The sequence below is a fragment of the Physeter macrocephalus genome, chromosome 14, assembly GCF_002837175.3.
Source record: "Physeter macrocephalus isolate SW-GA chromosome 14, ASM283717v5, whole genome shotgun sequence".
NCBI classification, from domain to species: domain Eukaryota; kingdom Metazoa; phylum Chordata; class Mammalia; order Artiodactyla; family Physeteridae; genus Physeter; species Physeter macrocephalus.
This window is the reverse complement of record NC_041227.1, coordinates 96,456,899-96,478,139: the sequence shown is the minus strand read 5'-3', so window position 1 is coordinate 96,478,139 and position 21,241 is coordinate 96,456,899. Positions and strand designations below refer to the sequence as shown.

At 36.7% G+C, this 21,241-nt stretch overlaps 1 long non-coding RNA gene across 2 annotated transcripts in view; it reads right to left on the bottom strand.

Annotated features, from left to right (window-relative positions):
- LOC114487682 (uncharacterized) overlaps positions 1-16,422 on the bottom strand; it is a 29,413-nt gene extending 12,991 nt beyond the window's left edge. The window contains exons 1-4 of one of the 2 annotated variants that reach the window (XR_003682941.2): positions 16,360-16,422; positions 15,147-15,224; positions 14,172-14,286; positions 10,920-11,076 (exon numbers count right to left, since the gene is read on the bottom strand). This is a non-coding gene — a long non-coding RNA (uncharacterized lncRNA). The remainder of the gene's footprint in view (positions 1-10,919; positions 11,077-14,171; positions 14,287-15,146; positions 15,225-16,359) is intronic. The other variant, XR_008619268.1, reaches the window with a different exon arrangement.
- Positions 16,423-21,241: the final 4,819 nt, after the last annotated feature.

The window sequence follows — 21,241 nt, the reverse complement described above, 5'->3', positions numbered from 1 at the left end:
AGTTTAAAGATGAAAAATGTCATATCACCATGGGAACCCTCTCTCCTTCACTTCTAAAAAGAATTTCAAGTAAACAAGACCAAAAAGTGAGAAACATATATAACTATGTTTAAAAGTCTGAAATAAAAAGTCATATTATTTAAGACATGGTAGCCTAAAGTATCACATTTTAAAAAATAAGCACTTGCTACTAATTTGGGTGGGTTACAGGTTCTAATTTGCCCCATCCTACATCTGCTTCAAACAGCTGCTTCAAGCAGTTCATCTCTGCATCTCTGTAAAACGAGGTTAGACTAGATCTTTAAGGTGCCTTCTAATTCTAACATCCTATGGTTCTATAAAGATAGTACTTTTAAGCAGGATAATTTTAAAAATTCCAATCTTCAAACCAGATACAGTAGTTTTGATCCCAAATGTAAAACTTTTAACTTCTAGGCTTAAATTAAAATACAAGCTAGGGCTTCCCTTGTGGCGCAGTGGTTGAGAGTCCGCCTGCCAATGCAGGGGACACGGCTTCGTGCCCCGGTCTGGGAAGATCCCACATGCCGCGGAGCGGCTAGGCCCGTGAGCCATGGCCGCTGAGCCTGCGCATCCGGAGCCTGTGCTCCGCAACGGGAGAGACCACAACAGTGAGAGGCCCGCGTACCGCAAAAAAACAAAAAAAAAATAAAAATACAAGCTAAATGTGTCTCCCTTTTCTGGTAGGGAGCTGAGAACCAATTCAGGTGTCTTGGGTTTCCCAGCACTAGGGTTTTCCCACCACTAGAGTGTTTCTTTAGAGAGAAAATACCAAGGTTGAGTCAGAGAAGCAATCGAAAGAGGTCATATGAAGAGGGCCGGGGAGAACAAGAAAAGAATAGAGGCAATATGGATAAATATCCAAGTAAACTCCCTAACGAAGACTTCATTTTGTAGATATCAAATCTCCTAATATTTGTATCCCTTTTAACTACTTCCTACCCACTTTTTCTAAGTTTTTTTAGGTGAAAACAAAACACCTCATATTTAGTTTTTAACTATGCAAAGGGGCTCATAAATATTTTTGAATGAAAATCGGAATTCTGTCTCTATCCCCGGAGATCTTAAAATTCTTTTTTCCAGTAATACAAGAGGCCCTAAGGTACCTGGTAAAGAATACATTGGTCTAGAACTTGTACTAATTTTTATCTAAAAGCATAATTAGTTTGATGAAATTTATATGAATAAGATGATACACATGGGACTTCCCTGGTGGCGCAGTGGTTAAGAATCCACCTGTCAATGCAGGGGACACGGGTTCGTGCCCCGGTCCGGGAAGATCCCACATGCCGCGGAGCGGCTGGGCCCATGAGCCATGGCCGCTGAGCCTGTGCGTCGGGAGCCTGTGCTCCGCAACGGGAGAGGCCACAACAGTGAGAGGCCCGCGTACCACAAAAAATATATATAGAGAGATATACAGCTATATATATATATATATATATATATATATATATGATACAGTATCTATTACAAGGGAAATATCTTTCTATATCACCAACTTGATGAGGCATATTCCATTACGAAAGTCCTACATACACAATATATTTCATTTTCAAATTGTTTAGTGCTTCTGGTAATAAGTATGTACATTGAAAATAAAATTCTAAATTTGAAAAACATTTTAAGTATCAGAGAGCAAAGCTTCACTACTTGCATAATAAGGTAATAAATTATCGTTTATTACATAATTTTTTTTTCAGCCACTGAGTATTAAGCCCAGAGTAAGAATGTCTCATATTTCATAAGAAAGACTTTCCCGGGACTTCCCTGGTAGTCAATGCAGGGAACACACGTTTGAGCCCTGGTCCGGGAAGATCCCACATGCCACAGAGCAACTAAGCCTGTGCGCCACAACTACTGAGCCTGCGCTCTAGAACCCGCGTGCCACAACTACTGAAGTCCACACGCCTAGAGCCCATGCTCCACAGCAAGAGAAGCCACTGCAATAAGAAGCCTGCGTATGGCAACGAAGAGCAGCCCCCGCTCACCACAACTAGAAATGCCCGTGTGCAGCAACGAAGACCCAACGCAGCCAAAAATTAAAAAATGAATAAAGACTTTCCAAAGAGAAAAAAAATTTTTTAAATTTTAAAAAAGAATACTTTCCAGCAAAAACTCAGTCAAGTTTTTAATGATTATAAAAAAACCCAGAAGATGTAAGATTAAGGAGACAAGTACCAATACTCTATCCATTCACTAACTTTACCAAAATGAAATCCTCAAGGAAGCACTTGAGTACTGAAATACACCCGAGAACACCCAGTTATTGGTGTTTTGGGCACCTTATACTTTAAAAAATTGAGGATGCCCAGATGAGGTCAAGAAAAAAGTATTTGTAATTTACTTTAAAATACTTCAGTATTTGCAATGTGGCAAAATGTATTATTTAGGTTAAGCTATAACCCAGGTGCTAATCAAGAATACACAGTCCCTGAGTGGTCTAGTGGTGTTTTAATTAGGAAACATATAACCAGAAGCTGTACCTACAGGCCAATCTGACATCTCTAGTTACGTGGATCAGCTACACTTAAACAGTCCTCACTCCAGCAAAAATAGACTGGATAAGAATTATGTGAGGCCTGTATCCTTTACTCTTCGATTTGATACTCTAGGTTAAATTTCCATAGGATCCTGTATCTAACAGTTAATTTTGGTTGATGTTTGCCCAGAGCCTTCTATAAGAGAGCTCGAGCTCTGAAATTTTATAATTTTCTCTGAGATCACTTTTCATGGTAGATGGTGGTTGGATTACCTAGAGGACAGACAGCTGCAACTTGCTTACATTAATCTGCTTCTTTCATCTAGACACGGGATAAATGTTTGCCATGCAAACAGCGGCCTTTACTATATGCTGACCTCTCTGCAATAGATTACCCTTCTCCCACTCCATCTACTGTCTGCCCAACATCCTTCAAGACTCAGAAGTAATCACTTCTGTACAGTCTTCCCTCTTCAACCAACCACCACCAGGCTGAGTTAAGAAGTACTCCATTTCTATTTTTACAGCCCTTCGCACACCACACTATTTACACCACATTTTTTTTTTTTGTGGTACGCGGGCCTCTCACTGTTGTGGCCTCTCCTGCTGCGGAGCACAGGCTCTGGACACGCAGGCTCAGCGGCCATGGCTCACGGGCCCAGCTGCTCCGCAGCATGTGGGATCTTCCCGGACCAGGGCACGAACCCGCGTCCCCTGCATCGGCAGGTGGACTCTCAACCACTGCGCCACCAGGGAAGCCCTTACACCACATTTTACATCACTAAAACCACTGTCTGTTTCTTCCACTGGACTGTATTCTCAATGAGAACATGTGCTATTTTCTTAATTATAAAATACTGCAAACATATATATCCACATATACACCACCTAGCTTTAGCACTTTGCTGTATTTGCTGCAGATCTTTAAGAAATAAAATATGACAGATAACAGTTGAAACACTTTGTTTACCTCCACCAAGAGGTAACTTATACCCTGTATTTGGTTTTTACCATTCCCATGCAGCTCTCCATACTTTTGTTACATATATCTGTATGCATAAACACTAGTGTTGCATGTTTCCAACATCTAAATGCTTTAACATTGTACATACCTTTACTCAACTTGCTTTTATCACGCATTATTTGATATTTATCCAGGTTGATAGTTAATTTTAACTATTTTTTTGCATTTACCTATACATATTTATTCATTCCTCTACTGATGAATATTTTGGTTGTTTCAAATTTTTCAGTTGCAAATAATATCACAGTATTTTTGTACATCTCCTTGTGCATGTCTGGTTTCTGTAAGACATACATCCAGAGGTGGAGCTGGTGGATCTAGGAATATGTCATCTCCAATCTTATTCATAATCTTGCCAAAATGCTCTCCAAAGTGACTGAACTAGTTTACTCTGTGGCAATATCTGCTAAGAGGTCCAAGATATTCTCTCCTTCTTCCTTTAATAACAGATCCTTCAAATTTTAGATGGGCGCATAGCCAACTAGAATATATAATATCATTTCTTAAAATTTTTGTAACTATCTGTGGCCATGTGCCTAAGTTCTGGCCAATGGGATGTAAATAGAAGAAGCTGGGCCACTTCTAGGTGATACCCTTAAAAAGATGAGATGGACCCTCCCCCCTCTTAATTGGTATGTGGATATGATGGCCATAGCTGGAGTAGCTATCATGAAACCAAAGAATGAAGGTGCCTACTAAAGCTGACAGATCAAAAAACTAAAAAAGAAGCCTGTGTCACAAACACTTTTATCAGCTCTATGCTTGGACTGTTACGAGAGAAAAACTTCCACTTCACTAAACCATGTTATAGTTGGATTTTTGTTGCAACAGTCAGAACGTGTATCCTAACAAAACACACTCCCATTGGCAGTGTGTAAGAACATATGTTGTTCCGCATCTTTGTCAACATTTTTATCAGACCTTAATTTTTGCCAAATCGATATAGGTTTTTGAAATGGTATTCTACTGCTTTAACTTGTATTTTTAGGACTCCTAGTGAAGTTGAGTCATCTTTTCATATTTATTGGTCATTCTAGTCTTCTCTTTTGTGAAGTGCCAGTTGATACTCTTTGCCCATTTTTCCACTGGATTATACTTTTCTTGTCAACTAAAAGCTTTAAATATTCTGGAGATATAAATATATATATATTGCAAAATACTTCTTCCTGACTTAACCTTACTGTTGTGAGCTAACTTCAGTTTTCTTAGCTGTCCAACAAGGAGGTTAACATGGTTTTACAGCATTTTCATTTGTGTGTATGTAGGCTGGGAACGTAATTCTCAGTTCTGAATATGAAGACATCTTTCAGAAAGCATCCAGGATTTGCAAACATACTTCTAAAATACTACATGATGGATTTTTCTTATAAACGGCACACAACAATCAAAAAAAAAAAAGAAAAGGAATTCCAGAGACTGACACTGTCCTCAAAAAATCGTTAGAACTAAAGGATGTAATAAAGTAGGCAAAGTGAAAGAGAGAGACAGACAGACTGACTCCAGGTAAAACAAAAAAACTTTGCTGAAAAGGAAATGTAATCACATTACACTTTGTGGCCTTTTGAGTAATATTTACTATCATAAGAAATCTGTCGACTTCTAATTTTAAAATCAATCTGTAAAAAGAAATAAAAACATCAATCTATAGACAAAACATGTTAATTACGTTTTATAGAAAATGCAAATGTCCGAGCCTTGACACTGCAGAAAGTATAGATGTGCAATGTAAAAAGTGAAAGGTAGAAAAGGAACAGAAGAGTAAACGATATCTTTATGTTATTAAGCAAGGAGCTGAGATACTGTCTTTAACTGATGGAACAAGGAATAAAGATAAGTTATACTACCATACGACCCAGCAATCCCACTACTGGGCATATACCCTGAGAAAACCATAATTCAAAAAGAGTCATGTACCAAAATGTTCACTGCAGCTCTATTTACAATAGCCAGGACATGGAAGCAACCTAAGTGTCCATCAACAGATGAATGGATAAAGAAGATGTGGCACATATATACAATGGAATATTACTCAGCCATAAAAAGAAACGAAACTGAGTTATTTATAATGAGGTGGATAGACCTGGAGTCTGTCATACAGAGTGAAGTAAGTCAGAAGGAGAAAAACAAATACCGTATGCTAACACATATATATGGAATCTAAGAAAAAAAAATGTCATGAAGAGATTAGTGGTAGGACGGGAATAAAACACAGACCTACTAGAGCATGGACTTGAGGAATATATACACTACCAAACGTAGGGTGGATAGCTAGTGGGAAGCAGCCGCATGGCACAGGGATATCAGCTAGGTGGTTTGTGACCACCTAGAGGGGTGGGATAGGGAGGGTGGGAGGGAGGGAGATGCAAGAGGGAGGGGATATGGGAACATATGTATATGTATAACTGATTCACTTTGTTGCAAAGCAGAAACTAACACACCATTGCAAAACAATTATACTCCAATAAAGATGTTTAAAAAAAATTGTCCCTTAAAAAAAACCAACTCCAATAAAGATGTTAAAAAACAAAAAGATATGTTACAGAGATAAATAGTGGAACAAAAAAGTGATATAATTACATAAAGAAGGATATTATAGATGGAATAAGCTAAATCATTACTTAAGACAGTGGAAATCAACAAATGTTAATATTTATAAGTCAGTAACAGAAAGATGTCATTTATACATACTGAGAGGAAGCCAAATGAAAATACTATTAAAAGTAGTTCTTCCTTGGTACTGTGACTGGGGGTGGGGCAGGGAACTACTGTCTTTTTTTTTGGCCACAGCTTGCAGGATCTTAGTTCCCAGACCAGGGATTGAACCCAGGCCCATGGCAGTGAAGATGCCAAGTCCTAACCACTGGACCACCAGGGAGGTCCCCTATTGCTTTTTTATTTGATCCACATTGGATTTTTAAAAGTGATATGCAATACTTTAAACAAAAATTTACTGTTTCAAAAAGAAACAGTATGAACTCTGTAAAAATTTCCAGGGACCACGTAAAAGATTAGGCGCTCTTAGAAATTATGCATTTCTGGAGTTAAATTCTTATTTTTTTTTGGTCTCACCACTACTTGCTTGCTGATTGAGAAACAGACGCCTGAGGTATGCTTGTCAATATCCTGACAGTTGTCACAGCTTTTTTGATTTGAGAATTGAGATCAGAGATGAACCTATTCAATGCAACAAACATTTATTGCCCACTATGTGCCAGGCACTATGAACCAGAAGTAGAATAAACACCAGGGTAATAAATTTAGTCACCTATTTTAACTGTTTCCAAGATATGTCCTTCCAGCCAAACAAATTCACTGGTTGTTCTTAAGTTTTACTTTCATGATCTCAACCCTCTTAGAATACTGCACTGCCACCAAAACCCTTCTAGGAACTGAAATCCTGATGCTGAACACTAATTTCTTTATTTATTCCCATCTACAACCTTCAACTCGGTCATAGTGGCCAATTACTGGTTCAACTGCACCACTCTTGTTCCCCGACATCATGCTCCATCAAGCTGACAGATCATTTGCTTGTCCATTATCAAACCTTCCTCTCTGGGACTATCTGGGTTTCCTGTTATTTGACAGCTGCTAGATAAATTCCCACAAACATCAGCTTCCATCCAAGAAGCCCCACACTGGTGACCCACAGAAGAACTGGTCTGAAGGTGTGTTTGGCTCATAATGTTTCATTTAATTTTTAGAACGACCTTTTTGCCAAATTCAAAAAGATTTCTAACTTTTCTAGGAAAATGAAATCGGACAACCCTGACCAAACGTTACACATGGCATGAACGTCATTCAGAAGGGTCATGAGTTCACCCACTCTCCAACTGGCTCGTTTCACTCATTTCTACTACCTATCTGGTTCTAAGTTTTTTTTTTTTTTGTTTTTTTTTGTGGTATGCGGGCCTCCCTCTGTTGTGGTCTCTCCCCTTGCGGACCACAGGCTCCAGACGCGCAGGCTCAGCGGCCATGGCTCACGGGCCCAGCCACTCCGCGGCATGTGGGAGCCTCCCAGACCGGGGCGCGAACCCGGTTCCCCTGCATCGGCAGGCGGACGCGCAACCACTGCGCCACCAGGGAAGCCCTGGTTCTAGATATTTTAATAAGAGTTTGCAATCCCTAGTCCAGCCTACCTCTATTCTAAATTCGAGCTGATCTTTCACCATGTAGGAAACGGGAACTTTTTATTCTGGTAGACATCCTATAGGAAAAGTTACTTCTCAAAAATCCTTCTAATCTTCCTGGGAAAGCACAAACTACACTGTTTCTCAGAACAGTTTTGTCCAAGAAACCTTTACTGTTGGAAAGGGTTATTCATTAGCCAATCAATAAGTACCTTCTAAAATCCTGCTTAAAAAAAAAAAAACCTGCTCAAAAGAACAGCATGAGTTAGTCAGATTTAAACCGCACAATGCTCAAATAAAGGAACATGTCTATCTGAACCGCTAGTCTACTCTGATGAAATCAACCCACTATTGGCAAGTTAGTTGAATTCAGCAATTAAGTGCCTCTCTTTAAGTACTGAGTTAGCCAAAAAGCTCATACAGCTCTTTCTGTAAGTTACAGAAAAAACCCAAACGAACTTTTTGGCCAACCCAGTACCACACAGCAGCATTCTAGGTTTTAGAAATATAATGAACAAGACACACACCTCCATTCAAGGAGGCTGCACTCCAGTCCAAACAGGCAACATTAACGGTTGAGTACTTGGTGTAATGAAAGCATATATGAAGGTCATCGTGAAGGCTCAGGAATTTTTAAGAGGAAATAACTTCTAACTAAAATTTGCTAAGTGTAAAGATGAGGACGTCAACCAAGACAAGAGGTAATGTGAGGAGACATGGTGTTCAGCCTAAGAGAACTGAGAGTTTGAACGGAGTACAAAGGGGAAATGGAAAGAAGTGAAACTGGGAAGATAAGCAGTGGTCAGATTATGAAAGGTCTTCCAAGCCAAATAAAGAAGTAAAACCTGAGCATCACCCTTCACTCCTACCCTTTATGCCACTTCCAATCATTAAAGTTTTATCCTGAGAGAAAAGAGAAGTCATTAAATGAGGAACAGGAAAAGAAGCTTAAGAAGCACCAAAAGGAATAATCTAGAGAGCACTAAGAAGGTAGAAGTTGCTCTGTAAAGACATTATCAAGACAAGCACAGAAAACAAGCAGACTGGGAGAATACATTTGCAAAAAAAAAATCTGATTAAGGACTTTGTACCCAAAATATAAAAACAAAATTATTAAAACTCAATAAGGAACCAACCCAATTTAAAAATGGGCCAAAGACCTTAACGGAAACATTACTAAGGAAGACATATGCATATGAAAAGATGCTACATGTTATATGAAGGAAATGGCACAGTTAAATGAGATACGACTACACACCTATTAGAATAGCCAGTGTCTAGAACACTGACACCACCAAATGCCAGCAAGGATGCAGAGCAAGAGCCTGCATACATTGCTGGTGGCTATGCAAAATGGCACATACACTTCGGCAGAGTTTGGCAGTTTCTTATAAAACTAAACAATTTTTACTATACAACCCAGCAATTACATTTCTTCACTTATTCCAAAGGATTTGAAACCTTATGTCAACACAAAAACCTACACATTGATGTTTATAGCAGCTTTACTCATAACTGTCAAAACCTGGAAGCAACCCCGACGTCCTTCAGTAGGTGAATGAATAAACTGGTACATCCAACTGAATATTATTCAGCACTAAAAAGAAATGAGCTAACAAACCATAAAGACATGGAAGGCCCTTAAACACATATTACTGACAGAAGCTTATCTGAGGCTATATACTGTATGATTCCAATTGTATGACATTCTGAAAAAGGTAAAACTATGAAAACAAAAAAAGATGTAATTGCTAGGTAGGGGTGGGAGTCGGGGAGATGAATAGGCAGAGCACAGAGAATGTTTAGGGAAGTGAAAACGCTCTGTATATTACAATGATGGATATGTCACTATACTTTTATTCAAACCCATAGAAAGCACATCTAGTGAACACTATGGTAAACTATAGATCTATAGACTTTGGGTGATTATGATGTATAAGTGTACATTCATCCATAGTATTTTTTTAAAAAGTACCATTCTAGTAAATGATGTTGATAATGGGAGAGGCTATGTATGGGGGCAGAAGGTATATGAGAAATCCCTGAACCTTCCTCTCAATTTTGTTGTAAACCTAGAACTGCTCTAAAATATAAAGAAAAAAAAAAAAAGGCAGTTGGTGGAATTCCAGAGCACAGCAAAAGGGGTTACCATGAAGAACTGGACACTCAGTCCAAAGCAATAAAGGGTATAAATACAGGTTATTTTATTTTATAGATATGGTATCTAAAAGTTAAAGGCTTTGACTTTTTATTACCTTCATGAATTAGGAAGCAAAGCCATGAGACAAGTACATGTATGCCATGTGTGCTGGCATGGGAGGAAAGCAGACAAGGATTTGAAGACACATGGAACAAATGAGCAGAAAAGGTGACTATACCCTTACACAGAATAGCTTTGCAGCACCATGGGCTCAGCAAAGGTTGAAATGGTTATATGTTATCCATCTACAGTGTGTGATTATACCCTAATAGACAACAACTTGCAAAGTTGTGTGATTGCTTCAGTAGTGTCACTACAACCCATATTCTTCAAAAAATATTCATCATTCACTCAAAAAAACAAACAAAAAAGCCATTGAGCACCTATTACATAAGTAGTGTGCCAAAGATTTCAATAAAAAGGAACTTCCAGGAGTCACTAAATTAAAGCAGAGGGATAAAAGTCATGAGGTCAAATGGAACAAATGAGCTTACAAATAACGGTTTGTCTTCTTTCAGGTGATGAGCAGCTCACTAATCCTACCTTTCAAACTCCAGGTACAAAAACAAGTTGGATGAACAGCACACTCACTCTGACAACTATTAGAAACTGACTGGAAAACCATAAAGGCATGCAAGACCCTTAAACACATATTTTTATTTCCATATTTTTATTAAATATGGAATGTGTATTGGGAGAAAGTATTTAAAGGGTAAATGAGGTGGTTTAGACTGTGGGTATGGGGTAATTGTGATTAGGTATTAATTAGGTATTACCTAACAATTCCATCTACTTGTTCAAAACTGGAAAACCAGTTTTGGGGAAGGTTTTATAAAGAGTTCAGTTATGTAAAATAGGATTTACCTGAGCCTAACAGAAAGGTTTTTGAAGCAGGGGGGCAGTCTTACTACTGAGAGAAACTGCCAGAAAAAATTGAGGTATTACAAGACAGTGACCAAGTCAAGTCTGAGATACAGAGGATTGCCAAAACGTTTTAAGCTAGCCCTTGTGAACAGGAGGAATTCCAGTTTTAACTTGACTGAGTCAACAGCAGTCAGGCCCAATTACCGTTCCTGAATCCTACTACTCCACATCACCAGGACAACAGTGGCACTGAGGAAATGGTGACAGCGTCTGGTGATCTGGTGGTAGACTGGATGCTTCTGAAGAGATGTGGAGTCCAAAACGAAACTCTCATCAGTGAAGATCAAAGGCACTCCAATTCCTAGAGGAAATGTATATCCCTAATGTGGTATTCAAGGACCTTTACACGCACACCTTAAATTTTCTTCTCATTCTCTGCAACTTTCACTCACATACCTCTTTATATTGTTGGGCTTTCCAGTCATTCCCTTAACACTTTTCATATTTGTCCAAATCCTAACAACTCTTCAAGACATAGTTCAAATGTCACTTTTCCCCGACACAAGGCAGGTGGAATTACCGTCCTCCAAACTTCCTCAGAGGGCATTTTCACTTTCTTGTGTGAGCATTTATCCTTAAAACTAAAAAGACTGAAGCTTTCTCAATGCCTTACCAGATCCTCAATAAACATTTCCTAAATGAAAGGTCAGGTGTGGGCTAAACCATGTGTTAAGAGTTTAACTTTCAAATCTTTTTGACTTTTTTTGTGCTTAGGTTTGGCATCATCTAACTACTTCTCCAATGATCATCTAAGCCATAGTAATTCATAACATCAGTTATTCTTGAGTTCTGTTTAGAGCCAGGTTCCTGTCTTCTAACTAGTCTCTATACTGCCCACCAAGCCCCCCACCCTCAAGCAACTTAGAGTAAGCTTTTAAAAATCATATTTACTACTCACCAGCTCAAAGTCCTTCAATGACTTCCATTAGAATAAAATTCAAACCATGACCTGTGATTTGGTCTACCTTTCCAAGCTGCACAAAGGCCATCCCAATCCACCACTCATATACTTCATTTTCTGTTCCTCCAAGATGCTATGCTTTGCCATCTCAGTTTCTGCACATACTATTCCTTCTGCCTGTAATACTGTTACCCAACAAGACTTTTTGCAATGGCTGGCTTCTTAAATCCTCAACTCCAAGGTCCCTTTTGAGATGCGTTTCCTTCCTGTCTACCTGTACACAGGAGAGTATCCAAGCATGTCATAGGCATTCATATTTACTAAATGAAATTTTTAGGTTTTCAGTAACTGCCTATCCCGTCCCTAGCCCTGCCATCTCCACTGATCCATCAGGCAAGGCTAAGTTGTTTCACACAGTAACTTTTTCTCACAAGTCTAGGAAAATTACCATCATTTTAGAGAAGTTAACTTGTTTAAGGTCATAAAACTACTAAATGATAGAGAAGGATCTGATTGCAAGGTCTAATTTTATGCCTATAGTCTAAACCACTATGCTACTCCTGGCTCCATCTACTTGTTCAACCCTAATACCTAATCAAAATTACCCCATACCCACAGTCTAAACCTCCTCATTTACCCTTTAAATACTTTCTCCCAATACACATTCCATATTTAATAAAAATAACTTTGTATTCTATTTCCCAAGGCATACCACAAACTGTTCAGGACAGCTGATGTGTATCATTATAATTCATTCTCAATAGAATTTTTTCTGGATACAACTTAATAAAACGGGCTCAGACAAGTATCATAAATAATAAATGAAAAAGATTTTTACTCATCTTTGTTAAGAACAAGCACTCAAATGTTTATTAATGGTCAATCATTACCTTGGAACAAAAAGAGGCTTGCTTTTAATAATGCAGAAGCAAAAATCCTTCAACCTTTAAAAGAAAACACTGAAAATTGCTTCCAATATGAAAATAAAGCACCATTTCTCAAATGGTAGTTTTGGCTTTCTTAAAGCCTAGCAAGCACTCCCAGATGACCTCAAAAGAGAAAGAAAATAAACACTTCAATGCCTTTTGTGAGCTCTAATAATTACATGGCTCCATACACTAAAGAATACCTAGGAACATCTCTTCCATGCAAACCCTACCAGTAGGCTAAAATTTAATATAGTTTACTATAAACGTGGTCATCCATTTTTCTTATGCACTAGCTTCCAGGTGCTATGTCAAAGTGACAAAATGCACTACTACTTGTGTAAGAAAAAATTTTAAATACACCCTGCCCCCAAAATTTCCAAGTATTAATTGCTAGTGTTTTCCCTTTTTTTGGGGGGGGGGGGTGCGGGGGGCCCAAGCTGCAGGCTTGCAGGATCTTAGTTCCCTGCCCAGGGATGGAACCCAGGAATTTGGCATTGACAGCACTGAGTCCTAACAACTGGACTGCCAGGGAATTCCCCCATGATTTTTTTTTGTGGGGGGGCAGCTAGAGTTTTAAAGTTGGTAATAATTTAAAGCTAGTATTTAATTACAACCTTTAAATCAGAGAGTTCACTTACTTACATTAAAGGTTATGCCACTAGTCAATATTTTTTTGTTTAGACCATTTAATCATACACACGGACTAGCATTTATCCTCCCTTGTTTGTTTTGTTCAGGGCCTCCTTACCATCCTATCATACCCCTTGTATGACTTGCTCTTCACTTCCCTCCTTGCCAGTACAATGCTGGAGCGAAGACTGGAGACTGAATGGAGGGAAGCCACCCGCCCCCAACCCCCCAACCCCGGTCCCAACCCGTTAAGATCTTGTACCACTTCACAAAATAATGCTATACCAGTTTAGAAAACTGTAGACATATCGCTCAGATATAAATCACCTTCCCTGCTATAGTAATTAAATGTTTTCACTTTAACCTCTATTTACTCTCTTCTTATTAATAGTAATGCAGTTCCAGGGAGGAGAGATTCCAAAATCTCACCACCTTTTTCTTATTTAAAAAACCACTCCTTCCATGAAAATCCAGCATTGGCTTAATATTATATGATGATTCCTACAATATTCCAGAAAGAGCACAAAGATTTCTTTCCCATTTTTGATCAGTTGTCTACTGTCAGCTTTAACTGGAGCTGAAAAACAGAAGGCCTACATAAACTGAAAATCATGACTGAGTTTTAAGATAGGGAGATTTAAATAAATCTTCTTGAAGATATTTTCTTTACCCGCCACTTATTTCTACCCTGAAAAAACCCTGAAATACGAAATTAGTAAAGTACCATACAAAATAAAAAGAAAACAATGCAGACAAAGGAGTAAGGTACATTTCAATTTAATCAGTGTGCACACAAATTTGTAAAAATTCTAGACACATACATTAAGTCGCAAAGAAGACTCAAGAACTCTTGTTCACATCTAAATATTAGCTTAAACTGTAGAAATTTGGCTACTTATTCTCATCACTATTACATGCATTTAGTTACATACTTACCAAATTTTCAGTGTCTGCTTATCCTTGCTAGGAAAGGACAGAGTTCCATAGAAATTTACTTCACTTTAAATCTTAAAGACATAAATTGAGGGTCCACACTTTGTGTAGTGCTTATCTAGAAGAATACATTACCATTATCACATATTCAAATTATCAATTTTCAGATTTATTTTACAAGACTATCACTGTTCATAAAAGCATGAGTTGACTTTTTATTATTGGCTTACAAAGATCACAGCAGGAAATACAGCGTGAAAACATCCTTAGATAAACTGACGTTAGCTAGGATGTGGCTAAAAGCTAGAGAGAAAAAAATCCATGTGTTACAATGACGGAAGGGATTTAACAGGGGATCAATTAGAAATATGCTCAGGCTAATTTTCACTGGTATACACAGTCCCAGAAATCAGTAGTCCAACCCAAGTTTTCCATGCAAGGTTAGAATGATTTAAGAATACATCTGAAATTCTCAAGCCTCGCTCAGAGACTCCTGTAAGCAATTAGTCTGCATGACCATTTTGGGCAAGCTTTCCTTCAACTCTATTCCCAGCTTAACTACTCAAGAATCACTGGACAGACAGAAATTCTGGTCTTTAAATTTTAAACCTACACAACATGGCAACCAAAAGCATTGAGGAAAAAAACCACTTTTGCCTGTCAACTAAAAAAATTTTTAAGTTAAAAAAAATTTTTTTGAACACTAGTTTTGAGTAAAAACATCTTTCCTATCTCACCAAAAAGAAACAATTTACATGTTAAAATTTTTGCAGTTATATATAGTCTATTAACTGAAGGTCAGGAAAAAAGTGAGCCCCAATTATTAGAGAAACATCAGGAGGTAAAATAATCACCTTCTTAACATTCTCGATTCAGGTAATAGAGTGTAGAAACTCATACACTTTGATCAAAGTGTCCAACTTAAGTTAAATTTAAATGGAAAAATAGTGATATATAAAAGTATAAAATAGTACTCACCAGAAAAGCAGCTTTAAAGAGATGGTTTTAAGGAAAACCATTTCCACTGTATCTACGCCATTTCTTATACAGATTAAACTGTGAAAGGCAATGAAACTTAAGCCCTTAGGCAATTTTATGTTAAAAAACAAGTGGATATCTTATATATTTTATTATCAGTTGATAAATCAAGGTCTTTAAAAAACTTAACTGCAAGCATGACTTTCATATAAAATAACATTAAGATGATCTGTTTTCAGTGGCTCATCACCATCCCAGTTTAACAGGAGTAAAAAAACAGTAGTTGTACAGACAGACTCACACTATACAACATTACACTTAAGGTGAAGAGGAAGCCATAAAGAATAGCAGAATGGTTCAGGCAGGCTTGTATAAACTAAATTGTATACTTTCTTCTTCTCTCCTCAGTATTTAAAATTTTTATCAACATAAGAGCACAATATTTAAAGGTTAAAGGAAATCTCTGAAGGATGATGGTTCAAGACAACAATGAACGCTGGTAGAACCAATGAAAGTAATAAAAACTTTAACATAACTTTCATAACCTGTTATGTCCTCACTGCTCCTCAAAAGGAATACACAAAGAATGTGTCTAGATTTCTTGATGGGTAGTCAGCTTTCATTTGAATATTAAAAAGGTTCTTCTTAGTTCAAATTAAAATGAACCCACAGTGGTGGTGCACCAACAGGTTATAGTTTACAAAAAGGATGAACAAAATTAGTACTTACAACAAGAGTTACTAACAACATTGAAGAACAAAAAAGCAGTATAAAAATATATTCTGGCATACGACTGCACACCATTTATCACTACTAGAGGTGAGGAAACTTGACTTTTTATCTGTTGATTCATACTGTAAAAAGTTAAAAGTATGAGTACCAAGGAGTGGCTTAAGTAGGAGACCCGGGACCCAAACCCCTGCACTCCATATACCAACATGAGCATACAGCCAATTGAAACTTTCACTCTTCTTTCTATGTACAACATATCTATTTAGGTTTAACCGTAACCCGATAATAAAGGAGCAGTATTACACCTTTATTACAACTAAGGTGAGCAAACCTAGACCTACTTTGGCCCAAGTACTGGGTGTTTAGAAGTGTCCAATGTCATACTCACATTTAAGTAACTGCACAGCTTTCTTCCTGGTGTGGGTTATATGGATATGTTTGAAAAAAATAGGAACATCAGGTACTTACAGATTAAACTAACCTGTACTGGCAGGGCTGTGGGATTTTTCTTCTCTACCAGTAAGTAGCAAATGCTGAAATTCTGCTGCTAGTTAACAAAAACACAAATTGTATTAAACTAAGGAGTTCAATTCATAGTTTAAAAAGTCAATGTGCATAAAATTTCCTCAGAGCCTGACATTACTACATTAAAAAAAAATTCCCTGTCTTACAAAAAGTACCTTATATTGGCTATTAAATTTAGAGTGACCTTATGAGAATGAGTTAATAATACTGTATATCTCTGGGACACCTCTCAATTTTAATAAATTATATATTCCAGTATGTGTATAAAGATATGCGTTACTCTAAAAGGAGAGGGGGGTACATATATCTAGGGAAAAAAAATCTCTGCATGATAATTTCTAATTTAAGTACATGTAGACACATCCCACAGAAACAAGCAATTTTTAATATTTTAAATTCAACTTCTAAAATACTTGACTTCATTTCCGTATATCAAAGATTTTCAATTTTAAAAACATGGGCTGAAAAGTACGGTCTATTGCTTCTCCTAGAAGTACACTAACAAGCTAATAGCTAACAGGCAGGCTATGCTCAGTAACTAAATATCCCATATTTTTCTAACTCAAACTTACAGAAACTTTAATAACGCTTCCCTTGGTATACTTGGGTAGTTAAGCAGCCTGGTTTTATTAGTAGAAACTGGAAAATGACGTGGCAAACCTTATTTTCATCTGCTTGCCAAATTATTTATAAATAAAAATATTAAGAATGAGCTACATTATAATAAATGATTTGATGAACTCTTGCATAACAAATGTAAACCAAGGCCAAAATACTATTACCTTTCATTAAAGGTTCTTAAAAGTCTAACAATACTGTACAATGGCCTCTCACTCAAATAATCACTACTGGTTTGTGTGCAGTAAGCTGGGCAAACAACATTCTTTTTATCCAAGTTGGGCATCAATGAATTTCACTGCCAGTTCCTCACATTTAAACAAAAATGAAGGCATATGATTCTTAACTATAATAATGGTAAAAAAAAAAAAAGAACCCAGACACAGTAAGAATGCCAAAAGGCCCGGAGAATTCCAATAAAGGACTTCCCCTTTTTACAAACAAAGCATTACACAAACCCCTGACCAAACACACACAGCACATTACTGAAACTGTGCCGTATCACAACCTTACATACCATTACAGCATTTGGAATTAATGGATGGGGTCCAAGTAATCAATTGTTAGAACAGTTTACTCACATGTATCTTCTCTGTAGTTAATGTGCCCAAAATTACAACATATACACAAACATATATTCTCATGATAAAGCTGGTGATTATTTGCCTCCTAAAGAACCTAACCATGAACCAGTCTTCATTTATAATACAGTGTTCAATTTGCTTCAAATAGAAATAGTTCAAAATTAGCTTCAGTGAAGATCTCCTTTGGGTCTCCAATTTCTGCCTTAATATGATTTCTATATCCTGACTCATAAAATGTAATTTCCCCTGAGAATATACATGAGATTAGTTGAACAGATTTAAAGAGAGATGGTTCAAAAATTTCAAACTAATACAGTTTCAAGCTATTATTTTTCCAGAGCTGGGAAAAAAATGAAAACCTCTTTTATGGCCAAATTATTATGCAAAAATGTATGAAGTCCACAGCAAGAAAAACAATGCTTATAAAAAGCAATTCTCCTCTGAACCTTACTGAAGAAATCTAGTTTTTTAAAAAATGATGCTTTCAAACTTATTTTCCTACAAAAATGCCAAGTAAGAACATGAAAACACTTGGAAATGTTGGAGATGTTTAAAGTATTAGGGAGCTCAAACTGAGGTCCTGCTTTCCCCATTTGCTATGTATTAGTTTGAATTAGACTCATAACAGGGGATGCCTAAGAGCCTAGGTATAAAAAGTATAGTTCTGAAAATTCAACATTACAAAATTGTGAATATCCACTATGTGCATGACACTATATATAACATCATTAAAGTAGCTGCTTATTTTGCCAAGAAATATCTCACAGAAATGTTAGATGATTGCTATGCTATTAAAACAAAAGATCATTTATTAAAATGATTCAGATGACAGAAAACAAAATACTGAGAAAGAAGGCTAAAAAGGAGTAACCTATACTAATATTCAAATCATGAGATAGCCAGCAGAAGTATAAGTGGGAGAATGTTTACTTACAAAACTCTGCCTTATAGTCAATAGTCTTATGAATCTCTTCTTTTAGAAGACTTCCATAAAAGAGTAAGAAAACCAGTTTCATTTTGGAATAACATACAAAGGTTATTCAGTAAGGTAGGTAAATACCGCCTTTAAAAAAAGACATACTTGATTTACACAAAATTTTAGGGAACATGTTTACTACTTTTTAAAAAATCCCCTAACCGATACAAGTATCAGTTTACTTAAACAAAATTTTATCTCAGTAAAGAAGTGACTTCAACATTTCCTTTCAGTAATTTACCAAGTTTTACCTGTGGATATAATAGATACCTGAAAGTTAAGTAATTCTCAAAACTGTATTTGTCTGAGTCAGAGGACTACAAAGATCAAAGAACCTACATCTTAGATATCTATGTCACCTTCAACAAATTATGTCACCCTAAGAAAATCCCTCCCACCCCAGTACTCAAGCATGTAAGAGGGTATTTCAATTATAATTACTTCAATGATCACTATTAGGACAAGCAACTTCACTCTTGAATATTTCAGTATATTGGGGAATGATGGATGCAATAGAAAACAACTCCAACTGAGGAGTCTTAAAAGATGCAGTTATTGAGCAGGTAGTAAAATATTCCAGTGGAATTTTTTTGTTGTGACACAATTCTTTTTTCAAACATTAATATCTTTTTTCCATGATTCAGTTACAGAGAAAAGCTTATATTCTAATTACAGAGGTGAAAATTTGGAATTCATTTAATGCATTTTTCTTCTTTATGCTTCCAAGAATTAAAACCACACAGAAACACAAGCCTGGGTTTGCTAAACAATGTACTATAAGTGAACTGTTACTGTTCAGAGGAAAATGCTATCTGCATAGAACACTGGCTTTAACACAGGAGAGAACAAAAGTAATCCAAGTTACTGTTTTGGCCTCTCTTCCAGTTCCCCCGTTACGTGCCCACTACAACATACACACATAAACACAACTTTTTCCACCAAATAAAAGCAATTTTTAGTTGGAAACAAACACGGATGTTTTTCATGTGTGCATATTGCATCAAATATTGTTCAATAAGGATAAAAATGAAACTCAAAATAATCGTTCCAAAACCACAATTCAATATACTAAACTTTACTATGTGAAACAATTTCAGTTTTTGGCTGCCTGAAAATTTGTAATCCATCCATACTGGTAAGTGTGTAATACCCAAACTCTTTTATTATATCAAATGTGTAGTGTATACGCATACATACCACACATACACACCATCTTCCCACTTTTCACAGGGCTCTACATTAACATTTGCTCTAATGTGGTGAGATTTGGAAATATTAAAAATCACAAGCATTTCCAGATGACCTTTCAACCATAACGTTCAATGCATAACTTTGGGATTAAAAATGCAGATTTCAGTATCCAGTGGCATTTCCAATGATTATTATCCTTGAGGTTAAATTTAATAGTTTGAGGAGAAAATAACCAGTAAGATTTTCCTAAAAGTGAAAGGGAAAATTTGAATGAAACGTTTCATGCCTCCAAATCAAGAACGTCAAATTTTGTCAATTTACTCAAGTTCAATATAAATAACACCAGCTTTACTGCGGTTGTTAAATATTATGTAACACAAAGTAAATTACATAAAATTACATATGTCAAATACTTTTTTCTGTTTAACACCACAGTCAAACGTGAATATTAATATAGAGCCTTCTCTGCCAGAGTACAAAAATCCTAAATTTAATTAAATTTAGGGGCCTTCACCAAACTTGCTGCAAGTTTGGGGACATGAATATCCAACAGCCATAAAGCTGTGAAAGCCCCTATAAGGAATAAAATAAATCCCACTTGCCTCAGACTGAACAGGGCAACACTGAGACTCAGCCTCAGCCTGTCCTATGGCAGGGCTATAGGAAGAAGAAAATTTTAATTTTAGAAAAACATTACCCAATTAATTTAAAAGACATGCATTAAAAAAAAATCCCAATGATCAAGCAAGCAAAGGAAAAAAGAGTAGCTCTTTAAAAAAAAAAAAAAAATCTATTGTCCATTATAATTCCACTCTGAGCCCATACTTTTATTGGGAATCTCGCCCACCCCTGCAAATAATTAAATTTAATTAAACTGAGTTTAAGTTCAGTATGTGACTTGATCAGTGGAATAGGAGTGCTCAAAGAATATTTACCCCATTCCTAACAGTAGAAGTGTGAAAGATTGCTAAAATAGTAAGTATTCAAATCAAATGATATCCAGCAGTCACTCAAAAGTTGATCCTCACCTGCTGGTCTTGTTACTGTCCTACACACAATAGAAACTAGTGCCAGACAAAAATCGTTTTTGTTTTTTTAAAGAAAGTGGTAACAAAAGTGGATGTAAGGTAGAGCCAAAACTGGCAGCCCCATTAATCTTACAACTTCCTAAATTATGGCAATCACAATGCCTGCCGGTATATACCAAGTCCCCAAAGCTGTCTTCTGTGAGGGCAGATGAAGTTTATTTCATCTCAACTCCATCTATTCTTTAAGAAAGTGTTAAGTCAGAATTAATTATTTCAACATAATTTGTTCCACTCGTGATTTAACCACATTATGGACCCCAGAAGCAATTAGGTAAAAGATATTTTCTAGAAGCTTAATTATGCTCTGATGCATGCACTAATTACACATTAAATATATCAAATGGGCACCATCTGAGCCATATACCTATAAAATACAAGAGA